The sequence below is a fragment of the Gossypium arboreum genome, chromosome 5 (assembly GCF_025698485.1).
Source record: "Gossypium arboreum isolate Shixiya-1 chromosome 5, ASM2569848v2, whole genome shotgun sequence".
NCBI classification, from domain to species: domain Eukaryota; kingdom Viridiplantae; phylum Streptophyta; class Magnoliopsida; order Malvales; family Malvaceae; genus Gossypium; species Gossypium arboreum.
In genome coordinates, this window is record NC_069074.1 from 21,740,362 (window position 1) to 21,749,419 (window position 9,058).

Here is a 9,058-nt window from a genome sequence, read left to right on the forward strand (position 1 = left end):
GTATATTTGAATTTAACCAGCAATTAGGAATGTAGTTTAATAAGAATGTAAAATTCAAAGATATGAAACAAAAGGTTTGTAGCGACGTAAAAAAAAATTTTTAGTTTCGCTTGGTCGCTAATTGTGGCGATTTAAACATTTGAAAACCAACTTTCGATTTTATTAACAAAGGGAGTCGCCACCGATCTTTTTTCAAGGTGTGACCGGACACCTAATAAATCATCCTTTTTAGAAAAGAAAACTTATTCTTGCACAAAAATGAAGGCCGAATTTAGGTCTACGTCAAAAGCCAAAGTAAAGTTGGGTTCGAGTCGATTCTGCGAGGAAGGTATTAGCACCCTCGCGACGCCCAAAATTGGTATCTTATTAAACAAGTATTGTCTTAATTTTCAAAATTGCAAGTTCAAAGTAACATTGAATCGTGATTCGATCAAAACACGAGAAATTTCAAGTTTCGTTTTCTTTTGAGAAGGACGTACCGTTTTAACACGAGTCGATTGATATTCACCCAACATAGCGATGAAATCGATGACTTAATATTAAATCGGCATGTTGCCTTATTTATTGAAATTAAAATTATGAGTAAAACATTATTTAAAATAAGAATTGTAAATAATACAAAACAACGATGCAATTAATAATGAAATGTTAAACCGAGAATATTAAAACAACAATATTAATATTTACAAAAATAGAAATGATGCACTACCAATATAATAAGAAAAATAATATATTCATAATGACAATAGAAAATAACAATATATACATAAAACATACATATACATATATATATATATATATACATGACATACCAAAATGAAAATATACAACATATATTAGAAATATTAATAACAGAAAAATATATTTTATATATATATATGCTAACGACACTACATGAATATGTACTTATATGTATTAAAAATATCTACATATATAATGGACATGTACTAATAATGATAATAAGAGTAATAATAAAAGACGATATATACCAAATAATACATAATAATTTAAAACAAAATAGTAAGTAACAATAGAGAAAATGATAAGTATAATAATAAATATAACGATATATGAAAATAATACTATATAAAGAAAAGAATATATATACTCCTATAATAAAATATGTGTACTAATATTAATAATAAATATAATAGGGATAAAATAAATATAATAATATATACATGATATGGTATTAAAAATACGTATACATATAATAGTATTTGAGTATGTACATGAGACAATATAAAATATATACATGGAAATATACAAGAAGTATACAACTAATAACATTAAGAATATATATATATAATATAAATATAATATATACAATATACACATATGATAAAAAGCTAATAATATGTACATATATACCTACATACACATTAAGTAAAAGTACTAATGCTAACAATATTAATAATAAATATAATAATAGATATATATGCATATAATAGTAAGAAACGAAACATAAAGAAAATATATATATAAATAGCTAAATATAATATAATAATAACAATATATAAAAATAATAGTGATAACAATATTACATATATAACATGATTAATATTTAAAGCTAAATTAAGTAGCAAAATAATATGAAATCCAAGGTAAATACGAAAAATAAATGAAAAAGAAGAGAGAGGGAAGAGAGAAGGGAAGTGGGAAAGAAATCCGGCCAAGGGGGGGCCGGTCACCGGTCGATCGTCGTCACGCCAATCATCGACATCATCGACCCACCGTGGTGTGTAGGAAAAAATAAATAATTTTTTAACAATATATGTATATATAAAGAAAGAAAAAAACAACACAAAAAAAAGAAAGAAAAAGATTCGAAAGAAGAGGAAAAAGAAAAAATGCAACCTTTTATTGATGTTTCTTTTGTGTTCAAAATTTGAAGGATTTTGTGTTTTTTTCTTCTTCAATCTTTGTAAAATCCTCCTTCTCCTTTTTTTTTACATGATTTTGAATGGCTTTTTATAGCCATCTTTTACATGATTTTCTTTTTTTTTTTATTTTGTAGGTGGTGGTGGTAGACAATGGGAGGAAAAATGGGGCAAGTGAGAAAGTGGTTAGGTGGCTAGGTTTTTTATCTTTTTTGTTAGGTTTTTCTTTTTCTTCTTTTTTTTTTTTTTTTTTTGGGTTAGGTTTTTTGGTAGGTTTTTCTTTTTCTTTTTTTTTTTTGTTTTTTTTTTGTTAGGTTTTTTTTAGGGGCTTAATGGGCTTTTGAATTGGGTTTGGGTAGATGTAAATGGGTCATGGGTTAAGGGTTTTAGTGGGTTTAGAGGTTTGGTTGGGTTTTCATATAATTGGGCCGGGCAATTTGGGCTTCTATAATGCCCTCTTTGCTCATTGTCGTGCAACGATAATAGAGCAAAGACTTTCAAGAAGACCAAACTTGTCCGGTCTTGCTAGGTCTTGACTTGCTTTGGAACTCTTCTTGTTTAGTTAGTCTCTTTTCAGTCCACCGCATCTTGTAGCTTTGGTTCAATCCATCGCAAATTCGAGATATGCCTTATAGCTTCAACTGCTCCAAAGTAACTTCAAGGATATGAGATTTGTGGCTTCGATCCGCTTCACCGTAACTCGGAAAGATAAGATCTACAATTTCAATATGCTCTTTTATCGCTTCAAAGAGATAAGGTTTTGGTCTTCTCTTCTACGACTCCGAAAGGCAAGATCGATGCCTCGATCAACTCCACTACAACTTTAAGGAGGCGAATCGGCGTCTTCAATCAGCTTCAATCTTTATTCTCTACTCGGCATGTGATCCCGAGCTCAACTCATTTTTGCAATATGAATTGACTCTCTAAAAAGACATTAAAAACAGAAATTGAAAATAGCTCAAATACGTGAGCCAAGGCTCAACTCACCTCTCGCAATATGAGTTGATTTTTGAAACTTAACTTGAAAAGCGATTTTGAAAATACCTCGATATGTGATCGGAGGTTCAACTCACCTCTCGCAATATGAGTTGATTTTTGAAAAACGAAATTAAAAGACTCAACTCAACTCTCGCAGAATTAAAAGCTCAACTCACCTCTCGCAATATGAGTTGAATTTTTTGAAAAAAAGAATTGAAAATAGCTCAAGACGTGAGCCAAGGCTCAACTCACTTCTCGCAATATGAGTTGATTTTTGAAAATGTAATTTGAAAAACAGATTTTGAAAATACCTCGACATGTAACTCGAGGCTCAACTCACATCTCGCAATGTGAGTTGATTTTTTGAAAATATAAATTGAAAAAATACCTCGCAGTGTGATCTCAAGCTCAACTCACCTCTCGCAATATGAGTTGATTTTTTGAAAGATAGAAATTGAAAATAGCTCAGCAAGATGAGCCAAGGGTCAACTCACCTCTCGCAATATAAGTTGATTTTTGAAAACAGAAATTGAAAATACCTCAACGTGTCTTGAGGCTCAACTCATTTCTCACAATATGAGTTGAATTTTGAAAACAAATTGAAATTACCTCAACAGTGTCCCGAGGCTCAACTCACCTCTCGCAATATGAGTTGATTTTTTTTTTGAAATGCGAAATTGAAAATGGAAATTGAAAATGGAAATTGAAAATACCTCGACGTGTGATCCGAGGCTCAACTCACCTCTCGCAATACGAGTTGACTTTTTGACAATGAAATTGAAATTACCTCAGCATGTCCTAAGGCTCAACTCACCTCTCGCAATATGAGTTGATTTTTTGAAAGGCAAAAATTGAAAACGGAAATTGAAAATACCTCGGCGTGTGACTGAGGCTCAACTCGCCACTGCAATCTGAGTTGATTTTTTGACAACAGAATTGAAATTACCTCAACAGTGTCCGAGGCTCAACTCACCTCTCGCAATATGAGTTGATTTTGAAAAGTAGAAATTAAAAGGTTCAACCTACCTCTCGCAATATGAGTTGATTCTTGAACAACGTAAATTGAAAATGAAATTGAAAATACCTCAACGTGACTCGAGGCTCAACTCACCTCTCGCAATATGAGTTGAAATTAAAACACAAAATTGAAAATACCTCAACGTGCCCGAGGCTCAACTCACCTCTAGCAATATGAGTTGATTTTGAAAAACAAAATTAAAAGGCTTAACTCACCTCTCGCAATATGAGTCAATTTAAAACATAAACTAAAAATACCTCAACAGTGCCCGAGGCTCAACTCACTTCTCGCAATATGAGTTGATTTTGAAAACAAAAATTAAAAATACCTCAACGTGTCTTGAGGCTCAACTCATCTCTCGCAATATGAGTTGATTAAAACACAAAATTGAAAATACCTCAACAGTTCTCGAGGCTCAACTCACCTCTAGCAATATGAGTTGATTTTGAAAACAAAATTAAAAGGCTTAACTCACCTCTCGCAATATGAGTCAATTTAAAACTAAAAATACCTCAACAGTGTCCCGAGGCTCAACTCACTTCTCGCAATATGAGTTGATTTTGAAAACAACAATTAAAAATACCTCAACGTGTCTTGAGGCTCAACTCATCTCTCGCAATATGAGTTGATTTTTCTTGAAAAGCATGAATTAAAAACATCAAAATACCAAAACCTGTCCTTTGGTAGAATTCGGGTGTCTTTTCCTTTGATTCAGTTCGACTTTCATTCAAGATTTCTTGCTCTGTTGGAGTACCTGTATATGCCATGTATGATGTTATCATGATATACACATGTTTGTCTTAAATGCTTTTATGCCTACATGATTATGCAAAGCTCCTAAGCATGTTTGTCGATGTCCATTTAGCCACGATTGTTGAGGATCTGTGTTCATTGCTTTGATTCTCGACTTTCTCTTCGTGCCTTATACTGTCTTCAAGCTTCACGAGTAATCGACGTTTCTCGATATCACTCTTTTGCCCCGATTGAACTTTGTTCTTACTTTGAGACTCTTGTGCTTATCAAATTTTCATCCGTAATGCTTAACATTTCTTTTGCTTAGAGTGTGTCATTTCACCATTTATCATGTAAATAAACACATAATGAGATGCATGAAAAGGTCGATAGGGACAAAATGATATTTCATATTCATCTGTTTCAAATGTGGCAAACAAAGCAAGTTAACCAATGAGAGTAAAAAATGTCAAAAGAAAGAAAGGATCGTATTCAATGGATACAAATGCTCTAGATATTCAACACATGAACTCTTCCTCGTTCCTCAATCAAAAATCTTTTCGAGCGGCTTCTTGTGTAGAAGATTTGAGCTTTAAATGCTTCAAATCTCGTAGTCTCACTGTTTGACCCATTGTTAAAACGCCACGCTCTTTAAGCCGTGTTTACCTCATTAGGGCGCCTCTCGGTTTTCATCCTAATCTTTTGTGCTAATCAAGACGCCTTTGCGGGTTTTCGCCTTGATTCCTTTTTTTTTGATGCCCTTTTCGGTTTTCATCTCAAGCATAATATTTCTTCACAAGATCTCGAGTTCACTGGATTCAGAGCTCCTTGCCATCCATCTCGGTAAGGATCAAAGGTCCTCCGAAAATGCCTTCTTTACGACGTATGGTCCTTCCCAATTTGGTGCCCATTTTCCTCGCAGTCCTTTTGTATTGGGAGAATCTTCCTCAAGACGAGTTCTCCTTCGTGGAATTCTCTTGGCCATACTTTCTTGTCATGGGCGCGATCATTCTCTTCTGGTACATCTGCCGTGACAAATTACTCTTAGACGTTTTTCTTCGATGAGGTTCAACTAATCATATCGAGCTCGAACCCATTCTCGCTTCTTCTAACTTTAATTCCATTAAGACTCGCAGGAGGGATCTCAACCTCAATAGGTAGCACGCTTCCATTCCGTAAGCCGAGAGAAAGGAGTTGCTCTAGTAGATGTTCGCACAGATGTGCGATATGCAAACAAAGCAAATGGAAGCTTCTCGTGCCAATCTTTATATGTCTCGATTATTTTCCCAATGATCCTCTTAATATTTTTATTGGTCGCTTCAACAAATTTCGCTCATCTTTGGGCGATAGGGCGAGGAGTTATGATGCTTTATTTGGAACTGCTCACACACTTCTTTCATCATCTTATTGTTCAGATTCGTAGCACTATCTGAAATGATTCTTTCAGGCAAACCATACCGGCAAATGATTTCCTTTTTCAAAAACCTGCAAACTGCAGTCCTCGTCACATTGGCAAACGAAGCGGCATCTATCCATTTTGTGAAGTAATCAATGACCACAAAAACGAATCGATGTCCATTTGATGCTTTTGGAGAAATTGGCCTATGACATCCATGCCCCACATAGAAAAAGGCCACGGAGAAGTCATGACATGAAGGGGTGAAGGGCTACATGAATTTTATCGCCATAGATTTGACATTTGTGGCATTTTCTGGCAAAATTGATTCAGTCATTTTCCATTGTCAGCCAATAATAACCGAGTCTCATGATCTTTCTGGCCATATTGAAACCATTGACATGCGTTTTGCAAATTCCCTCATGGACCTCTTCAAGTATTTTTCGCTTCAACATCATCCACACATCTCAAAAGCATCGATCCTTTCCTCTTTATACAGGATATCCCCATTAAGAACAAATCCACGCCATTCTTCTAATTGTTCTTTTATCGTTCTCATTCGCTTGTTCGGATACCTTTGATTCTTGATATATTCTAAGATATCATGGAACCAAGGCCGTCTGTCTACTTCTTTCTCAATGCTACAATAGTGTGCGGGGACCTCGATATGCTCATTTTGAGGGCATTATTTCGCTTCTCTACTTGCTTTGAACATTGAAGCCAAAGTGGCGTGGCATCACCAGTTGGTTCTCTTTTCGTGGGAAGTAATGAAAAGCTATTTCTTTGAATTCCTTGATCAATCCAACCACTAAATCATCAGTACTTAATCAATTTTGAGTCCTCACTTCCCACTCTCCACGGATTTGGTAAATCACTAGGGCTGAGTCCCCGTACACCTCCAAGATCTTGATGTTTCGTTCGATAGCTGCACGAAGCCCCATGATACAGGCCTCATATTCTGCGATATTATTGGTACAGAAGAAGTTCAGTCTTGCGGTGAACGGATAATGATTCCCGTCTGGTGATACCAGGATTGCTCCAATTCCATGCCCTAAAGCATTTGACGCACCATCAAAGCACATCTTCTATGACTTCTCTTTGATGACTCAGATTCTATTTCTGTGATGCATATTAAGTCTTCGTCTGGGAAATCGAATCTTAAAGGCTCATATTCCTCTGTCGTTCGAGTTGCTAAGAAGTCAGCTATTGCTCTCCCTTTTATCGACTTTTGACTTACATAGGCAATGTCATATTCCGAAAGGAGGATCTGCCATCGTGCCATTCTTCCTGATAGTGCCGGCGATTCCATCACGTATTTTATTGGGTCCAGCTTTGAAATTAGCCATGTCGTGTGATACAACATATATTGTCTGAGTCTCCGAGCTACCCAAACCAGAGCGCAACAATATTTCTCAATGGACGAATATTTTGCCTCATATTCAGTGAACTTTTTGCTGAGGTAGTAGATCGCTTTTTCTTTCTTTCCTGACTCGTCGTGTTGCCCCAGTACGTAACCCATTGAACTTTCGAACACAGTCAAATACAATATCAATGGTCTTCCAGGAGTTGGCGGTACTAGCATTGGAGGACTGGACAAATATTGTTTTATCTTATCAAAGGCTACCTGGCATTTCTCATTCCATTCTTCCGGGTTATATTTTCAAAGAAGCCGAAAGATTGGGTCGCATTGGTTGGTAAGTTGAGCGATAAATCGGGCGATGTAGTTTAATCTCCCTAAAAATCCTCTAACTTCCTTTTGCGTGCGCGGAGGTGGTAACTCTTGAATGGCTTTTATTTTATCTGGATCAACTTCAATGCCTCTCTCGCTGACAATGAAGCCAAGCAATTTTCCTAAGGTAGCCCCAAACGTACATTTGGACGGATTGAGCTTTAGCTGGAACTTTCTCAGTTAGTCGAACAACTTCTTCAGGTTCGCTACATGCTCTTCTTCCCTCAAACTTAGCAATCATATCATCGACGTGGACCTCTATTTCTTTATGCCTCATGTCATGGAATAACGTCACCATAGCCCTCGATATGTTGCCCCAAAGATTCTTTAACCCAAATGGCATCACCTTGTAGCAGAATGTTCCCCACATTGTTACGAAAGTAGTTTTTTCCATATCCTCAAGGGCCATCTTGATCTGATTATACCCCGAGAATCCGTCCATGAAAGAAAACAATGAATGTTTTGCTGTGTTATCCACCAACGTATCAATGTGTGGTAAGGGAAAATTATCTTTAGGACTTGCTCGATTCAGGTCACGATAATCCACGCACATTCAGACTTTGCCGTACTTCTTTGGCACCGGGACTATGTTAGCCACCCATTCGGATATTTGAGGCTTGTAGGAAGCCGACATCAAATTGCTTCTTGACTTCCTCTTTATCTTCAACAACATCTCAAACCTCATCCGTCTTAGCTTTTGTTGAATAGGCTTGCATTCTGGCTTTAATGGGAACTTATGGACCGCTACATTTTCATCCAATCCTGGCATGTCCTCATATGACCACGCGAATACATCTTTGTACTCGCGGAGCAAAGCAATCAAATTATGCCTGGTGCCCCCTGAAATAGAAGTTTCAATCTTCACTTCTTGTTTCCTTTCTTCGCCTCAGATTTATTGTTTCAACAGATTCTTGATGAGGCAAAATCTGTTTATCCTCTTGTTCCATCATTCTTAGCAAGTCAGGAGACGAGACATAGTCTTCAGCATTTTCTTCGGCTTCGAATTCTCCTAAACAAACAGCCTTCTCAAAATTGATTTCAGGACTCGTAACGGGTTTGTTCATGCTGTTGACATCTGAGCACCTAAAAGTTGAATGAAAAAAAGAGACTATAGAGGGGCATCCAAGTATTGGAACCAACAAACGAAATGTTATGGCATGGCATGAGGCAAATGTAAGGACAGGCTATGAAATGAGAAAATGATTATGAAATTAGTGATAATGCGAAAGATCATAACAAAATGCATCTTCATTGATATTCATTTGAATGATAAAGAGCGAATGCAAGCTCTTACAAAAGAATTCTATTATATCTAGGGACACAAT